The 19,037-nt window shown below is 42.1% G+C and overlaps 1 pseudogene; it reads right to left on the bottom strand.

The window, feature by feature from the left end:
• Nucleotides 1–1,169: 1,169 nt before the first annotated feature.
• LOC118939554 (centrosomal protein of 104 kDa-like) overlaps nucleotides 1,170–19,037 on the bottom strand; it is a 42,420-nt pseudogene continuing 24,552 nt past the window's right edge.

The following is a 19,037-nucleotide window of genomic DNA, read 5'->3' as shown; positions in this document are numbered from 1 at the left end:
GATGGCCAGGTTAGGGGAGGGTTTGGCCGGGGTAGGTCATCATTGTAAATAAGAATTTGTTCTTAACTGACTTGTCTAGTTAAATAAAGGTTAAATAAAGCTGTTAGCAGGGTTAGGATCTAGCAGGTTTTGCTATTAGCATAGTTAGCCGTTAGCATAGTTAGACGGTGCTAGAGGAGCGTTGAGACTCATGGTTGCAGACAGGACTCTGGGTGTGGCGGGTGAGCTTGTCCGTGAGCTCTGGGCACCGGGGGCACTGGCTGAACCCAGCCCTGTTCTCACACTCCCCCAACAGGTGCTCTGTGAGGCTGATTATCTCAACCACCTGAGACACACAACATCCTCCACAAATAAACACTTCAGCCTCCAAAACAAGGACACACAAAACCACACGTCAATGTGTCTACACTGCACGGTCACATCCTCACTCCATCCAAAGCTCCTCCTGGTTCCCCATCATCCTCATGGTATTTCATCAATCATGGGACACTTTGTCATTTCATAGATAGAAGTTACTTGAAAGTGGCCTTGGAAGTTACCTATTTAAATCCAGTTTGGAGCCATGCTGGCATTTGCCTACCTGTCTACATTGGCCACAGCGGCGCAGCAATAGTGCAGGTCCAGTCCATCTTCAGTGAAGGACTCATCCTTAACACCACAGAATATACAGAGACAAACACATTTAGAATATATATACGCTGAAACGCATTAAGAAATACACACTGGCTGAAACACAATGAGAATATACACACACATGCTGAAACAATAATATACACAGGTTGATACCAATTCAGAATATACACACGCTGAAACATATTAAGAATGTACACATGCTGAAACACAATATGAATGTATTCAGGCTGAAACATACAGAATATACACAGGCATTCTACAGAAAGGCATTCTATGTTCCCCATCAGGTGTTTTGCATTATTAGATGCATTAGGCAATTTAAACAGAATTTCATTCAGCTTCATAGCTTGAAAGCTTTCAGATGTTGCTGTGCATCAACACTCACTTGTCTAAGTGGTTGACAACTGAAGACTTGTCATCTCCTGCATCTGCCAGGTTGTTTTGGGGAGCCTTTTTGATACCTGCAAAGCAACACATTTCTCAGCTGTCACTACAAATGTAAAGGGACAGTGTACTGTAGTCCCTAAAAGAATGCCTCACATAGTGGTGCAACCAGCATTCTACCATAAGAACAAAGAATGTGATCCACAATGGGTTTTGGCCAAAATGAAACCTGGTTCGTGTACGTTTGAACAGTGGTTGAGGATAGGGCTCTTTCAACCTCCATACAGACCTATTTTTATAGCTTTTACAGCCTCCTTTTCCTGTCCTTTGGTGTTTCTCTTCTCCTTTATGCAAAACCCCCCTGCAAATTCAACTTCTTGCAGAAATACAGTACATACGGTCTAAAACGTTTTCTAACACCATATAACTGTGCTTATATCCCAATGCATTTTACCAAGCAATGGTACATGTGATGAATTGTCTTTTGAAAATATTCAATCAAAACCATGGAGACTATTATGTGTGTGATTATACAGTGGCCTATACAATGGAAATCCAGTACAGTGGAATATGGGGAGTGGAATGAGGGCACAACAAGGAGGAGTGACACAGACACGCTGGCCTGTTGAAGGAAATGAGGTAATAGGTGCAGTGATGACAGCTCCACCTACACTGATCTCCTTCAAGGCAGCCAGCTGTTCCATCTCCTCTTTCTTCCCCTCCTGCTGTGCGCCTCCCTTCTTTGACTTCTGAAACAAAATGAAAGAAGCATATTGAAACACTTAATGCCACGGTATACGTCCGTCCGTCCTTCTCTAACAGCCCAGTCATGTCTGGGAGCCTTGCAGATAGACTCCACTGCAATGATGACAATGTGTCCTTAACTCACCCAGTGAGACATGGCCAGACGTTACTCAGTGGAACATTACTTAATAGCAGCACGGTCGTTACTTAATGGGACTGGGATACCCTGCTCTCTAATGAGGTAAGGGAACACAAGCGACGGAAAAGAAACAGCTCGTCACCCATCCCTCAACAATTGAGCATGTCCAACGTTACGTCATGACTCATTCAAACAGGCGGGCCTCGCCTTGGATTCTACCGGCTGCCCGTCGATCCTGGCGAAGCCGTCAGAGATGTTCTCGTGGAGGATGTTCTTGCGCGTGTCGTTGGCCAGGAGGTAGTAGGGGATGGCGTTCTTGTGCAGGCGGTAAATGGCCAGGACGATGCGCACGGCCGCCTCTCTCACCTCCGCCGAGCTGTGCTTCAGTGCACCTGTACAGAACTGACAGAGAGGCAGAGAGAGAACAAGAGCCTTTAGAGAGCTGAAACCGAAACAAAAAGACTAAGGGCTGGTTTACCAGACACAGATTACTTCTAATACTGGACAAAAAAAATCATGCTCAATGGAGAATCTTTATTTGTATCTGGGAAACCGCCTTTAACAGCCTTAACAGAAATAATAAAAAAAATAAAACAAGGATAGCTTGCTAAAAAAACTATAACACACTGAATTTAGCATGATGCACCTCTCTACACAGAGGATGAAATACGAAAGGAGATTGCATGGCAGAAAGAGGATAGCGTATAAGCACCCGAAAAAGCCTGCATATGTGATTGTTTAAACCAACAGTATTATATTACTATAGTCTGATGAGATTGATAGCCCAATAGCCGTCATAGCATATCTGCTAGAGAGCATTTACCTCAAAAGGTAAACTGTGTACAAAGGGCACCTCTCCTCTCCCTGAGTCAATGGGCTGGGGACAGGCATCCATTATTCTCTGTTGTCTCTCTCTGCTTCTCATTTTAATTACAGGAAATTCAATCACCTCTTTGCTCCGGCTCCCGGCCCATCTCCCAGGTAACAGGAGGGGAAAGGGAGAAATGTATCAGTCCTCGGACCAAGGGGGGCTAACCCGGCTAGCCCTGCACTGAGCCAAGAGCAAGCTAGGTGCAAGCTCATTATACTCACAAAAGAGAATGGGAAAATGGTAGGCTCAACTCCCATTGAGGACCATTGTTTGAATTTCAGTCAAAATCAGGGCTCATGTCATGGTGGTCAATGATGCAGGCATTAAACTAGGAAATCATGCTATAGGTTATGTTAAACAAATATGACTTGAGTCAGACGACAACAGATGCACAATCCAGACCTCTTTAGGTTTGTTCCTACTAGTTATAGACTATTGTTATAGATTCTACACTAGTCCCAAGCTGCCTTGCAGTACCCATCATAGTCTTTGTTCGATGTAAGAGGGAGCCCAATGAGGAAGGTGTGAAACTCAAGCACTGCGGCTCAGTTGCATAATACACCATTGTTCATTGAGACGGCATAGGCCTGAGGATGGACAGGAAGCCTTCACCTCACAATAGCAATCAGGTGTTGACCAAACCGGAAAACTGGGTCTGGGAATTCCCTTTTTTGACCGAAACACTGATTCTGATCCAACACCTCACTGACTGAACACACGGGGACCATACTTCCCAGGTGGCAGTGATTATTTACTGTAGCAAGTTTCTCATCAGTCTATCAAAGATCTTCAACTTGTGGATGTGATAGAACACTTTTTCAGTAGAGTGTCCTTAACAGAAGTCAAACAGCACGATCTGCTATTCAAAGTTACTAAAACGCGGCAACAATTTCAACTGGATGTTTAGATTACAGTGTTGTGAGCCTGGCTCCTGGTACTTTATGCCGTTTGCGGCAAGTTCGAATCCCAGGGGAGATCCCAGGGGGAATTACATTTATTTTGGCAGTGTGTTCCAAAGCGAATTGCATCCAAAACCTTAAATGAAGATTACAAACACTATATGTTTAAATGAAGAGCTTCTTGGAGTCCCTCTTTCAGAACACCACATAGGCTACTGCTACAGGAGTGTAACGTTAGAGCTGCCGGAGCGATGCGCTGTCACTTCTCAGAATGTTGCTTTATTTATTCATTTCACCTTTATTTAACCAGGTAGGCAAGTCGAGAACAAGTTCTCATTTACAATTGCGACCTGGCCAAGATAAAGCAAAGCAGTGCAACACATACAACACGGCGTTACACATGGAGTAAAACAAACATACAGTCAATAATACAGTATAAACAAGTCTATATACGATGTGAGCAAATGAGGTGAGATAAGGGAGGTAAAGGCAAAAAAGGCCATGGTGGCGAAGTAAATACAATATAGCAAGTAAAACACTGGAATGGTAGATTTGCAGTGGAAGAATGTGCAATGTAGAAATAAAAATAATGGGGTGCAAAGGAGCTAAATAAATAAATACAGTATGAGAAGAGGTAGTGGTTTGGGCTAAATTATAGATGGGCTATGTTCAGGTGCAGTAATCTGTGAGCTGCTCTGACAGCTGGTGCTTAAAGCTAGCGAGGGAGATAAGTGTTTCCAGTTTCAGAGATTGTTGTAGTTCGTTCCAGTCATTGGCAGCCAAAGGAAGAATTGTTTTTGGGGGTGACCAGAGAGATATACCTGCTGCAGCGCGTGCTACAGGTGGGTGCTGCTATGGTGACCAGCGAGCTGAGATAAGGGGGGACTTTACCTAGCAGGGTCTTGTAGATGACCTGGAGCCAGTGGGTTTGGTGACGAGTATGAAGCGAGGGCCAGCCAACGAGAGTGTACAGGTAGCAGTGGTGGGTAGTATTTGGGGCTTTGGTGACAAAACAAATGGCACTGTGATAGACTGCATCCAAAGTCGAGGATCGGTAGGTTGGTCAGTTTTACGAGGGTATGTTTGGCAGCATGGGTAAAGGATGCTTTGTTGCGAAATAGGAAGCCAATTCTAGATGTAACTTTGGATTGGAGATGTTTGATGTGAGTCTGGAAGGAGAGTTTACAGTCTAACCAGACACCTAGGTATTTGTAGTTGTCCACATATTCTAAGTCAGAACCGTCCAGAGTAGTGATGCTGGACAGGCGGGCAGGTGCAGGCAGTGATCGGTTGAAGAGCATACATTTAGTTTGGCATGTATTTAAGAGCAGTTGGAGGCCACGGAAGGAGAGTTGTATGGCATTGAAGCTCGTCTGGAGGGTTGTTAACACAGTGTCCAAAAAAGGGCCAGAAGTATACAGAATCGTGTCGTCTGCGTAGAGGTGGATCAGAGAATCACCAGCAGCAAGAGTGACATCATTGATGTATACAGAGAAGAGAGTTGGCCCAAGAATTGAACCCTGTGGCACCCCCACAGAGACTGCCAGAGGCCAGGACAACAGGCCCTCCAATTTGACACACTGAACTCTATCAGAGAAGTAGTGGGTGAACCAGGAAAGGCAATCATTTGAGAAACCAAGGCTATCGAGTCTGCCGATGAGGATGTGGTGATGTGGTGACAGAGTCGAAAGCCTTGGCCAGGTCAATGAATACGGCTGCACAGTATTGTTTTTTATCAATGGCGGTTAAGATATTGTTTAGGACCTTGAGCGTGGCTGAGGTGCACCCATGACCAGCTCTGAAACCAGATTGCATAGCGGAGAAGGTGCGGATGGGATTCGAAGTGGTTGGTAATCTGTTTGTTGATTTGGCTTTCGAAGACCTTAGAATGGCAGGGTAGGATAGATATAGGTCGGTAGCAGTTTGCGCCAAGAGTATCCCCCCTTTGAAGAGGGGGATGACCGCAGCTGCTTTCCAATCTTTGGGAATCTCAGACAACACGAAAGAGGTTGAACAGGCTAGTATTAGGGGTTGCAACAATTTCGGCAGATAATTTTAGAAAGAAAGGGTCCAGATTGTCTAGCCCGGCTGATTTGTAAGGATCCAGATTTTGCCGCTTTTTCAGAACATCAGCTGACTGGATTTGGGAGAAGGAGAAATGGGGAAGGCTTGGGCGAGTTGCTGTGAGGGGTACAGTACAGTAGACCGGGGTAGGGGTAGCCAAGTGGAAAGCATGGCAAGCCGTAGAAAAATGCTTATTGAAATTCTCCATTATAGTGGATTTATCTGTGGTGACAGAGTTTCCTATCCTCAGTGCAGTGGGCAGCTGGGAGGAGGTGTTCTTATTCTCCATGGACTTTACAGTGTCCCAGAACTGCCTGTGTATACTGGTTTCTAACTTCCCGGAAAAGTTGCATATCACAGGGGCTGTTCGATGCTAATGCAGAACGCCATAGGATGTTTTTGTGTTGGTTAAGGGCAGTCAGGTCTGGAGAGAACCAAGGGCTATATCTGTTCCTTGTTCTACATTTCTTGAATGGGGCATGCTTATTTAAGATGTTGAGGAAGCCTCTTTTTTTTAAAATAACCATGCATCCTCTACAGACTGGATGAGGTCAATATCCTTCCAGGATACCCCAGCCAGGTCGATTAGAAAGGCCGGTTGACAGTGATAAGTGGAGGTCGCTTGACCGCTCACCCATTACAGATGCAGGCAATGAGGCAGTGATCGCTGAGATCTTGGTTGAAAACAGCAGAGGTGTATTTAGAGGGCAAGTTGGTTAGGATGATATCTATGAGGGTGCCGTGTTTACGACTTTGGGGTGGTACCTGGTAGCTTCATTGATAATTTGTGTGAGACTGAGGGCATCAAGCCTTGATTGTAGGATGGCTGGGGTGTTAAGCATGTTCCAGTTTAGGTCACCTAGCAGCACGAGCTCTGAAGATAGATGGGGGGCAATCAGTTCACATATGGTGTCCAGAGCACAGCTGGGGGCAGAGGGTGGTCTATAGTAGGCGGTAACGGTGAGAGACTTGTTTTTAAGAGAGTTGGATTTTTAAAAGTAGAAGTTCAAATTCTTTGGGTACAGACCTGGATAGTAGGACAGAACTCTGCAGGCTATCTCTGCAGTAGATTGCAACTCCGCCCCATTTGGACGTTCTATCTTGTCTGAAAATGTTGTAGTTATGGATGGAGATTTCAGAGTTTTTGGTGGTCTTCCTAAGCCAGGATTCAGACACGGCTAGGACATCCGGGTTGGCAGACTGTGCTAAAGCAGTGAATAAAACAAACTTAGGGAGGAGGCTTAACATGCATGAAACCAAGGCTATTACGGTTACAGAAGTCATCAAATGACAGCGCCTGGGGAATAGGAGTGGAGCTAGGTACTGCAGGGCCTGGATTCACATCTACATCACCAGAGGAACAGAGGAGGAGTAGGGTAAGGGTACGGCTAAAAGCTATCAGAATTGGTTGTCTAGGATGTCCGGAACAGAGAGTAAAAGGAGGTTTCTGGGGGCGATAAAATAGCTTCAAGGTATAATGTACAGACAAAGGTATGGTAGGATGTGAATACAGTGAAGGTAAACCTAGGCATTGAGTGATGATGAGAGAGATATTGTCTCTAGAAACATCATTGAAACCAGGTGATGTCATCGCATGTGTGGGTGGTGGAACTGAGATGTTGGATAAGGTATAATGAGCAGGGCTAGAGGCTCTACAGTGAAATAAGCCAATAAACACTAACCAGAACAGCAATGGACAAGGCATATTGACATTAAGGAGAGGCATATTGCCATTAAGGAGAGGCATGCTTAGTCGAGTAATCATAAGTGTCTAGTGAGTAGTGAGGTTGGTTGGGGTCACGGCGATTCAGACAGCTAGCCGGGCCATCGGTAGCAAGCAGGCAGAGGATGGAGGTCTGTTTTTAGCCACCTCGTGCGTTTTCGTCAGTAGATGAGTGGGGTTCCGTGTGGTAGAGGGAACCAATCCAAATGGCAAAATAGATATAGTTATAGTGACCCAAGAAAATAGTCCGATAGACCTATTCAGATAGCAGCCGATAAGACAGCTAACGATTAGCGGGCCGCAGATGGGCGTTCAGGTAACGTCGCGACGGAGGAGCCAGTTGGATAACTCGGGCAAATAACGTCGGTAAACCAGTCGTGAAGGCCCGGTGGGGCTCCGCATCGGCAGTAAAACGGATCCGGATAGGCGATTGTAGCCCAGGAGTGGCTGATGGAACTCTTCAGCTGGCTAGCTCCGGAATAATTGATGTTTGCTCCGGGACCGACGTAAGCAATAGTCACTCGGATAGCAGTGTAAATGTACAGAGCTTGCGGTAGAAATCCGGGCATATGGAGAGAAAATAGGTCCGGTATGCTCTGGTCTGAGTCGCGTTGTACAAAACTGGCTAACTTTTCGAGCTAAAGGATAGCTGATGACCATCAACCGTGGTTATCTGAATACTAACGTTAGCCAGTAAACTGGCTAGCTTCTGGCTAACTTCTATTGTGGATTTCAGATTTGAGGTGAATAATACTTTTTAAAATGTTTTTAATTGGTGAGGCGGGTTGCAGGAGAGTGTTTTGAAGTTAAGATTTTTAGAAAAAAAATATATATATAAAAAGATATGCGAATAAAAAATGTAAATATATATATATATATATATATATATATATATATATATATATATATATATATATATATATATATATATACATACATACATACATATACACACAGCAGTTTTTTCCTTAAACAATCTTGACTTGAGGGGAACCCATAGTTCCTGTACCCCGGAGATTCAAGGTCAAGCGCCTTAGCACTGTACATCACCTGGCAGCGGTGTCAATCATGGTAAATTACAGCTATTTGACAAAGGCCCTTGGACTTGTTTTAATTTTTAATCTGCATGAAAAACTTTGTATAGATGTACTTGATCTTTTTCCGTAAAATCACATGGATGTGAGCTTTCGTCAAATGTGAAAACATTTTGAATTTTGTCTAACGTTAGTAGCCTTGTCAAGGATGCATCACGCAACCTATTGGTACCTGTGACAGACCAAGTGGAACAAAAGTAAACCTTGAGTTTGGAGGTTTATTAAATCCCTCTGGTGGCCGATTTGACTTATTTTAAGAAATCCATTGGTTTGTGGAAAAAAAGTGTAACATCTTTGATGAAGAAGTTGTTATAGGAAATCATCACTGCCACCTAGTGATGTTAGCATAGTGCCAGGTTATGTGATGGGACCAGCTACAATGTAGCATTCTATCACATGACACTATGTCAAATAATTTGAATTGGGTGATGTTTAAACTTAAAGGAGAATGGAAACACTAGGCTTTAGAACACCAACTGTAAATCACCATTGTTGCATCACTGACAGGAGAGTTTTGGAAGTCCTGAATTTACTGAGACCATGACCTCTGAATGCATTAATGAACATAATTTGCTGGTGTCAAACCACATATGAAAACATTGTACATATTTTGAATGTTGAGAAACAGCCTTTCACGTGATATGACATACAATTGCACCACATCAATCAAATTGTAATCAGTCAAGAAAAAACCTCTGTGAAAATGGGTGTTATATGAAAATCAACACTTCTTATCCAAACTGCAATTACACAACTTCCTAAGGAAGACGTACAGCATATCGAGTCTTCCTTATTTTTTACAGATTTAAAATCTGTAATCAGAATTAAATCTGTAATCAGAACCTTTTACTGTGAATGAGCTACAGCTGTTTAAGTGAACAGTGGTATTTTTCTAGAATTTGATGGATGTTCCGTGATCAGACACCTTCTCATCTGGATAGTATATTAAAAACATACACTACCATTCAAAAGTTTGGGGTCACTTAGAAATGTCCTTGTTTTTGAAAGAAAAGCTCATTTTTGTCCATTAAAATAACATCAAATTGGTCAAAAAATACAGTGTAGACATTGTTACTTTTGTAAATGACTATTGTAGCTGGAAACGGCTGATTTGTTATGGAATATTTACATAGGCTACAGAGGCCCATTATCAGCAACCATCACTTCTGTGTTCCAATGGCAAGTTGTTAGCTAATCCAAGTTGATCATTTTAAAAAGCTAATTGATTAGAAAACCCTTTTGCAATTATGTTAACACAGCTGAAAACTGTTGTTCTGATTAAAGTAGCAATAAAACTGGGCTTCTTAGACAAGTTGAGTATCGGGAGCATCAGTATTTGTGGGTTCGATTACAGGCTCAAAATGGCCAGAAACAAAGTACTTTCTAATGAAACTCGTCAGTCTATTCTTGTTCTGAGAAATGAAGGCTATTCCATGCGAGAAATTGCCAAGAAACTGAAGATCTCCTACAACGCTGTGTACCACCCCCGTCACAGAACAGCGCAAACTGGCACTAACCCGAATAGAAAGAGGAGTGGGAGGCCCCGGTGCACAACTGAGCAAGAGTACAAGTACATTAGAGTGTCTACTTGAGAAACCGACGCCTCACAAGTCCTCAAATGGCAGCTTCATTAAATAGTACCCGTAAAACTGCAGTCTCAACGTCAACAGTGAAGAGGCGACTCCGGTTAAGCCCTGGCTGTTGCGAGAGTGTGCTTGCAGGCTAGGTCTGAGTCAGACCGAAACTAGATAAAGAGAAGTAACTACTGTCTGGTTTTGACATCTTGATACATTGACGTAGGTGATCATACCACTAGGGAGTGATCACATGTATAAAATCAGCTGCGTCCTTGGGTGGGGTGCAGAACTTACTCGGAAACATGCATGGTATGTTCCTGTTGTCAACTTCTGTCTGCAATTGCATTAATAAAGGTTTTTACATTATTTAATTAAAGATAGTCTGAATGCAAATTTCACCAATGAGCCAATGATTGACAAGGAACGAACCCCAACATTAGAGGCAATGAAGCCTTCAAAACTGCTTCAGCATATCAAATCCAATCACCTTGCACTTAAAGACAAACCTGTTGAATTCTTTGAGCAAAAGAAAACGTGAACAAGGACAGACGCAAGTCTTGAAAGCCACTGCATCAACAAATGTGGCTGCACTGAGTGTGTCATAGTTAGTGGCTAGCCGTATTGCTAAGGCCAAGAAGTCTTTCACTATTGGCAAGGAGATGATTCTACCTGCTGCTAAGGACATTTGCCGTGAACTCTTAGGAGAGGCTGCCGCTAAAAAGATAGCACAGGTTCCTCTTTCGGCTACCACCGTCACTAGGCGAATTGATGAAATAGCGGAGGACGTTGAGGCACAATTGTTAGAGAGGCTTAACGAGTCGCGGTGGTATGCAATCCAGGTTGACAAATCTACCGATGTTGACAACAAGGCAATACTGCTGGTTTATGTGCAATATATATTTCAGGATGATGTGCATGTGGATATGTAGTGTGCGCTTCCCTGCCGACAAACACAACGGCCGCAGGACTATTCAAGTCTTTGGATGATTACATGTCAGGAAAATTGGATTGGTCATTCTGTGTTGGTGTACGCACGGATGGGGCTGCTGCCATGACAGGACAGCTGTCTGGTTTCACTACCTGGGTTAAAGAGGTTGCGCCTGAATGTGGACTAAAGAATCCCCATAGCTAACATATGGCTGGCTATCTTTCATTTGGTCAGATATACATTCCAGTTTTAGTCCCAAAACTTTACTTTACATATTTCTTGACACATTAGATTTTCGTATTGAAGCTTCTTAAATTTTTTGGGGTAATTTTACCAACTTGCTCGCTCATTTTCTCCAAAATGTTTGCAGACTACTCACCATGTGGTCATGCTGGGGAGGGGTGCAATCCCATCACCTGGTGATATTTGTAGGGGTGTGGCTTAAGGCACATTCATTCTACAGTCTTTTATTTAATGTGTGTGTTTTGGTATCGACATCAAAAGGTGGGACAGCATTTTTTTTGAGAAAGTTTAAAAGTCAATAAAATCACTAATTAGATCAGTTTCTTCCAATGTAATAATATAACAACTCTAGATGTTCTATTGAAATAATAGTGTTAAAAATCACAAAAATCATGAATTGCTTTATTTTTAATCATGAAGTTTTGGAGGGTTTGGGACAGCCACCTCTCAATAGAAATGTGTATAAACATTGAGTTGTACTATGTACTTGTACATTGTACAATATTCAGTTAACAATATGTTTGTTATTGCCTTGGGCTGAATTACAGATATAATGATGTAAAAAAAAAAATCCTAAATTTGAAGACTTGACTGTTTTTATAAATGTGTAACCTGCAATTTGCAAAACTTCTGTAGAATCCCTTGTGTGTTTTTTGTTTGTTTTTAGGCCATGTGGTGTGCCAAGAAGGACTGCAAACAAACAACAGCAGTTTTCAACAAACCAATTCCAGTCGTATGCACGGAACAAGCAGTATACAGAAAACATGCCCTCCCAATATTGCCTCTGAATACAATGCTAACCCCAAAAGTTCTCAGCAAACATTGAAAACAGCCGACACAAAGGAGTCAGGTGCCAGTGCTAGCAGTCAGCAAGCACAAACATGCAAATACAGGCCACTGAGGAGAGTAGCATCTGTGTCTCTTCAACTTCAGAGATGGACTCTGGTGCAGAACCTAACAATTTGCTCCCGCCTATCATAAAGTCAGCGGTGAAGCAGAGGCAGGTCAAAAGAGGGCTGTCATAAACTATAGAGGACAGACAATGACACTGCCCACTCTGTTAACACTTAGATAGTTAACACATAGATACTAGGTCACTGTTGGAAGTGAAGAGACAGAGAGAGAGACAAAAATAACATACATCATCCAAGCAGGCACTCCTGGGACTTCGCTAATTGCTTTCTCCGGGACATGAGATTCAATAGGCGCTGACCCGACCTGACCACCCTGGCTGCCGGGTCTGTCTTCTTCCCAGGCCTGTTCATGCTCTCCAAGAAATGCCTCAAATACATCCCTGCACTAAGGTGGAGCAAAGGGGATGCGGTCAGTGTCAACCGGGTTGGTGTTCTCCGTTCAGGCGATCATGGCCTCCTCAACTGGTTACATCACTGCCTCCTCCTGTGAAGACATCATCAAGGATCAGTATTGGCTGACCAGCACCTACATCCTCTTTGCCATGCCCTACTTTGTGTATGAAATCTATGCTATGGTCATGAGCTACTGGTACAAGCAACGGGTCAAGGATCACAAAGCAGACAGCGGCGCCAAACGCCTGGGTGCGGCCCTGGCCTGCGACGCAAGTTCCTCATTGTGCTCCAGCACGTAGTCATGGTCACTGTGTGCTTCCTCATCTCTGTGTTCTGGCGACAGGGCAAGGGGGATTACTTTCAGGGCGTCATGTTACGGGCTGAACTCAGCACACCATCGGTCTGTCTGGGAAAGATCCTTAACCACTACAAACAGCAACACACTCCCCTGGACAAAGTGAATGGGGCTACAATGCTGCAGTGTTAATTTTGGCACTCTGTTTTAGATTTAGTCTAGTCTTGAATATGATTAAGTCACATTTTTGTCATTTGAATAATCACTTAGTCTAGTTATTGTCAAAATGATGAAAATATTTTAGGCCATTTTAGTCAACTACACTGAACAAAAATATAAACACAACATGCAACAATTTCTAAGATTTTACTGAGTTACAGTACATATTAGGAAATGAGTCAATTTGAAATAAATTCATTAGGCCCTAATCTATGGATTTCACGACTGGGAATACAGACATGCATCTTTTCGTCACAGATACACTATATATACAAATGTATGTGGACACCGCTTCAAATCAAATGTTATTTGTCACATGCGCTGAATACAACAGGTGTAGACCTCACCGTGAAATGCTTACTTACGAGCGCTTAACCAACAATGCAGCTCAAGAAATAGAGTTAATAAATATTTAATAAATAAACTAAAGTTTTAAAAAAGTAACACAAGACATTTACATAACAATAACAAGGCTATATAAGTTTAGGGGGGGGGGGCATTTGATTTGCTGTCTTCGGCAGTCTAATGGCTTGGGGGTAGAAGCTGTTCAGAAGTCTTTTGGACCTAGACTTGGCGCTCCGGTACCACTTGCCCTTGTGGTAGCAGAGAGAACAGTCCATGACTAGGGTGGCTGGAGTCTTTGGACATTTTTAGGGCCTTCTTCTGACACTGCCTAGTATATAGGTCCTGGATGTTAGGAAGCTTGGCCCCAGTGATGTACTGGGCAGTACGCACTACCCTCTGTAGCGCCTTACGGTCAGGCGATGATGCAACCAGTCAGGTATGGCAACATACTATTCAGCTACACCCCTACCAACATTCAGCTACACCCGTTGCTGACAGGTATATAAAATCGAGCACAAAGCCATGCAATCTCCATAGACAAATATTGGCAGTAGAATGGCCTACTGAAGAGCTGAGTGACTTTCAATGTGGCACCGTCATAGGATGCCACCTTTCCAACAAGTCAGTTCAATTTCTGTTTTTGTGCTGTTATTGTGAAATGTAAACGTCTATGAGCAACAAGTGGTAGGTTGTCCCTGGATATTGGGGGGAACTGGAAAACACTGTCATACACGTTGCCAGAGCATCACAAACATGCTCAATGGGTGACATGACTGTTGAGTATGCAGGCCATGGAGGAACTGGGACATTTTCAGCTTCCAAGACTTGTGTACAGATCCTTGCGACATGGGGCTGGACACGACAAAAGTGAATATGAAAAAGGTCCAGGGTACCAAATTACGTTTCATGCTGACACGTTTTTGGACCAGAACATGTTTTTAACCTTTATTTAATAAAAGTACAGTACTTTTCTATGGAGCAATTGTTGTGCCTTAGTTCTGCATTCTAGGAAATGTTAAATGTATCAATATCATGTTTGTATAATCCCCTACTAAGCAAGCATACTAAAGGAGTTTCTGAACTAAACAAACATAAAAAAGTACATTCCTACTCAGCTTGTGGGTCGTTTCCAGCTAGAATATGAACCAGTTTGATTTCTGGAATACCGTTACGGACCATTTAATTTTTTTTTTTTTTTAAAACATCCTTAATGAAGTCCATATAGTCTTTGTGTCCTCTTGTTAAGTCATTGATTTATTGGTGACAGATGGCTTGTATGCGTAATAGATGAAGTGTGGGGGACCACTCGGACTAACAAAGAACCATTCATGTCTTGGGTTGGAGTTCAACTGAGTTCTTAACGGTTCCACAGGGCACGAGCAGTGATCTAAGAGGGCTGAGTCGTCAAAAAGTTTAAAAAAAAATACAAAAAACATGACCAGAGCTGAGATGGTGATGGTAGCCAAATACAGACTCTCTCTCTGAAGACTTTTCCCTCACTTATTCACGTGCACATGCACCACACACATGCACATGCGCACACACAGTCCAGAAGCTACACTACCACAACAATGTGACACCTCAAATGTTGGCAAAGCCTACTTTTGCTAATCTTTTCTTGCCCGAGTGAGGGACATGCTGTAAATCAAGAGGACTCGATGTGTTCTGAAAGATGAGACGTTGAGGATTATAATAAATACCTCTGATGCCATACAAGAAAACCACAAACCCGTGAGTAAAATGGGCACTTCACCTTTCCATATTATAAAACTCATGTCATTTACAGTTTTGACGACTATGATCGATATGTTTAATGTACAGTTACAAGGATGACATGGCGTCATACCCTGGGTTGTCCTGAACAGAATGATCCTGTTTGCCATATTGTGAAGGAAATTAGCCACAGAACTGACTCCATCCATGACTCCATCCTATGCGCATCAAAATGACCTTTGGTTTCTCTGATGTGCCTTGTGAAAGCCTAAGACCATATTTTATAACTTAGATAGTCATGTTGGCAATAGAATACACTTTCAAATGATGCCCACCTGACACAGATTGCGATTTATAGTGGACCAGTTTTGGATTGGTCCATTATATTTATGGCCAAACACACCAAGACAGTCGTGAAGAGGGCACAACAACGCCTATTCTCCCCTTAGGAGACTGAAAATATCTGGCATGGGTCCTCAGATCGTAAAAAAGTTCTACAGTTGCACTGTCAAGAGCATCCTGACTGGTTGCATCACCGCCTGGTAGGGCAACTGCCTGGCCTTCGACCGCAAGGTGCTACAGAGGGTAGTGTGTGCTGCCCAGTACATCACTGGGGCCAAGCTTCCTGCCATCCAGGACCTCTATACCAGGCGGTGTCAGAGGAAGGCCCTAAAAATTGCTAAAGACTCCAGCCACCCAAGTCTAGGTCCAAAAGGCTTCTGAACAGCTTCTACCCCCAAGCCATAAGACTGCTGAACAGATAATCAAATGGCTGCCCAGACTATTTGCATTGACCCCCTCCTTTTTTTTACGATGCTGCTTCTCACTGTTTATTACCTATTATCTGTTATCTGGATGACTTATGTACTGGGTTTGACCAGGCCACAGATAGCAACAGAGATGTATTTATCTTGGGTGATTTTAATATAAATTGGAAGGATCAAAATAATTTGAATAGAACAAAATTGATGAGATATGCTAAGAACTGTGGTTTGAAACAAATGGTTAATGATACTTCTAGATCTTAAATCAAGTTAGGTCATCGTTCAGACACATGCATTGATCTGATTTTCTGTAATATACATGTACCATTGCAATGCTTAAAAGCCAGATCAATGCCAGTGGACTGGACAGACCATAATATTGTGACCATAACCATGAACCACAAGGTTCCAAAGAAACACACTAGGATTGTGGTCAAAATACATTTTAAAACATTTAATCATGAGCCATTTCTAAATGATTTGGCTGCTGAACCCTGATTTATCTAGAGGATGATTTAAATCACGCTATAGAATGTTTTATTGATTTGCTCACTGAGGTAATGGACCATCATGCCTCTATAAGAAAGAGTACAGTTGGTGCCCGTCTCCATGGATTGATGATGAACTGGGTGAGTCTTTTTCTCTAAGAAATATGGCAAAAGTCTTAGCAGCCAAGTCAAAATTAGAAATTGATGAACAGAATTATAGAACATTACGTAATTATGCAGTTAAATTGAATCGAAGGAAAAAAAAGTTGTTTTACAAAGATGTTTTTATTGATTGTAAAAATGATTCTAAAAAGGTATGGAATACAGTTAAGGGCTTACTTGGTACATCTATCTCGTCATGCCCATCTAGTGTGTAGGTTGACGGGAGAATAATAACAAAACCAGTTGATGTTGTGAATCAAATTGCAGATTTAAATTAAATTACTGAGCAACAATGTAAACATACATTCTTCCAAACAAGCTATTGTCCAATGGATTAATGATCATATTATGAGCAACAGGATCTGCTCTTTTAGTCTGCAAACGGTGTTAGTGGAGGAGGTGTTAAACCTATTGAAGTCATTACCTGATGGTAAATCTAAAGGTTATGGTCTTATGGACAATTTTTTGCTTCGCTGTTCTGCTCCCCAGATTGCAGTTCCACTGAAATATATATGTAATTGGTCAATGGAAAAGGGGATGTTTGCAAATGTATGGAAGCATGCGAAACTGTGTCCTATTCCGAAAGACTGCATAGAACCCATTACTCCTGCCAATAGTCAACCAATTAGTCTACTCCCTACACTCAGTAAGATATTGAAGGGGATTGTGAGTAGACAAATATGGGAGTACATGGAAAATAATGATCTGATTACAGGCAATCAGCATGCTTATCGTAAAAACCATTCCACTACCACTGCATTGGTTGACATGACTGACCAATGGCTCAATGCTATGGATAATGGCACGTTAGTGGGTGTACTATTTTTAGATTTCAGTGCAGCATTTGATTTAGTGGATCATGAAATAATTTTGATAAAATTAATGCATTATGGTTTTAAGGAGGTAGCATTGAATTGGGTACAGTCAGATCTAACTGACAGGAAACAGTCCACCTATATCAATGGTTCATTTTCTTCCCCTCATGTGTTCAACTGTGGAATACCTGTCACGTTCTGACCTTTATTTCCGTTGTTTTGTATTTATTTAGTATGGTCAGGGCGTGAGTTGGGTGGGCAGTCTATGTTTGTTTTTCTATGATTTGGGGATTTGTATGTTTCGGCCTAGTATGGTTCTCAATCAGAGGCAGGTGTCATTAGTTGTCTCTGATTGAGAATCATACTTAGGTAGCCTGGGTTGCACTGTTTGTTTGTGGGTGATTGTCTATGCTAGTTGCTTGTGTCAGCACAGGTCTCATTTGTAGCTTCACGGTCGTTATTGGTTTATTGTTTTTGTATGCAGTGTTCAGGACTTTCTTTAATTAAATATTCACTATGAACACATACCACGCCGCATTTTGGTCCTCTGATCCTTCTTGCCTCTCCTCTTCAGGTGAAGAGGAGGAAGACCGTGACTATACCGCAGGGCAGCTGCCTTCGGCCACTTCTTTATTTAATATATACCAACGATCTTTCCTGTGCCTTAGCTGAAACTCAAGCTACTATATTTGCAGATTATACTACAATTTATGCAGCAAGACAATCGGTTAAACAGGTACAGCAAGCTATACAAAGAAATTTGGAGAATATCAGGGAGTGGGTTTGCCAAAAACAACTTGTTTTAAACATCAAGAAAACCAAAGTTATGTTGGTCTGTTCAACTACGAAAAGGCCAAAACTGCATGGGATACAATTAAGTATGGGAGTACAAATTGAAGAAGTGGCAGAAACCAAACTATTGGGAGTGCAACTAGACAACTTCTTATCATGGTCGTCTCAAATAACTAATCTATGTAAAAAAAAAAAAAATTAAAACAGCATGCACAATCAGAAGGATAGCTAAATATTTACCAGGAAAAATTCTTCAGCAAATAACACAAGCATTAATTGAGAGTCAGGTGAACTAGTGTTCTGTGGTCTGGGGAAATGCATCATTAAATGAAGTTAGGAGGCTGCAGAATGCACATAACAAAGCAGTAAGGATTGTTTTAAGGTGGAGATATGGTTCTTCTGTTGCAATCATGCGCAGTGTTCTTGGTTGGTCATCAGTCGACAGGATAATTGAAAAAAACCTATTTATTTAATTTCATAATATACATCATTTAAAACGGTATTCAGTTGGTAAGAGACAGACATTCCGTAAATACTAGGAATAGATTGTCCGCCATCTATGCGTTATCCGGACAGAAAAGAGAAATAGGCAAAAGAACATTTCGATTTAGAGCAATAAAGAAATTGAATAAATTAACTGAGCAAACTAGAAACCTTTCAATATGTAAATGTAAACATTATTTTAAAACAATTTAAATATAATACATAGAAATGTTGTGGGACTGTAGTAGATGAAGAATCAATATTTTTTTAGATGGAGTATTTATTGGGTCATTATGTTAGTATATTATGTATGTTTGTAACAGTGTGTTTATATGTGGAAATGTGTTCGTATTAT

The sequence above is a fragment of the Oncorhynchus mykiss genome, chromosome 16, assembly GCF_057628025.1.
Source record: "Oncorhynchus mykiss isolate SJ-2025 chromosome 16, ASM5762802v1, whole genome shotgun sequence".
Classification (NCBI taxonomy): domain Eukaryota; kingdom Metazoa; phylum Chordata; class Actinopteri; order Salmoniformes; family Salmonidae; genus Oncorhynchus; species Oncorhynchus mykiss.
Note: the sequence above shows the minus strand (reverse complement) of the source record. Positions and strands in the feature narration are given on the sequence as shown.